Source organism: Poromitra crassiceps (assembly GCF_964638095.1).
Source record: "Poromitra crassiceps genome assembly, chromosome: 1".
Lineage (NCBI taxonomy): Eukaryota > Metazoa > Chordata > Actinopteri > Beryciformes > Melamphaidae > Poromitra > Poromitra crassiceps.
Window position 1 is genome coordinate 101,457,193 of NC_139623.1, and position 699 is coordinate 101,457,891.

Consider the following 699-nt stretch of genomic DNA (forward strand, 5'->3'; position numbering starts at 1 on the left):
TCTGAGAACCAACTCACTTAGAAAATGTCTAACTATATGGGACCCGTTTTTAGTCTACCTCGATGAGGTTAGGGGCAACGGGTGACTCGCCCAGCTGGTTTCCTATAGACCCTCTTGCAGGAGATCCCACAAGCACATAAGCACCTTATGTGGCTGGTAGCACCACTGTAATATTGAATGATGATTATGTTTGTATGTTTTTCTTTTCTTGTGTCTGAGCCTGTTTTGTTTGTGTTCTATAAAAAAATGAAAATAAAATATTGGAGAGAACAAGCGAACATAACAAAATTGGCGATTGTTTGTACTGTTGTGATGTGGCTGTGAGCACTTTCTGCCCAAGACAAATTTCCCCTTGGGGCCACTAAAGTTTATTTAATCTCATCATCTCAAAAGGTGCATCGTGAGGAGGGAGAGAGACTGAATGGTCTGAATGGCTTCTTAAGCCCACCGGGCCCAGGTTCACCCAATCAGCGACCCCAACACCAGTCTCCTCCTGCAAGACAGGGCCAGCAGAGTGGGAGGGTCGATACAAAAGCTCAAATCAGATGGCCCATGGTCTAATTTGTCAGTTTAGGGGTCCTTGATGTGAAAAAGTTTGAGAACCACTGATGAATACTGTCAAGGCTCTGTATAATATCCATGTCCTAACGGGATGGGATGAGGATTACAAGGGTTAAAGCAGACACAAACCCTACTGTA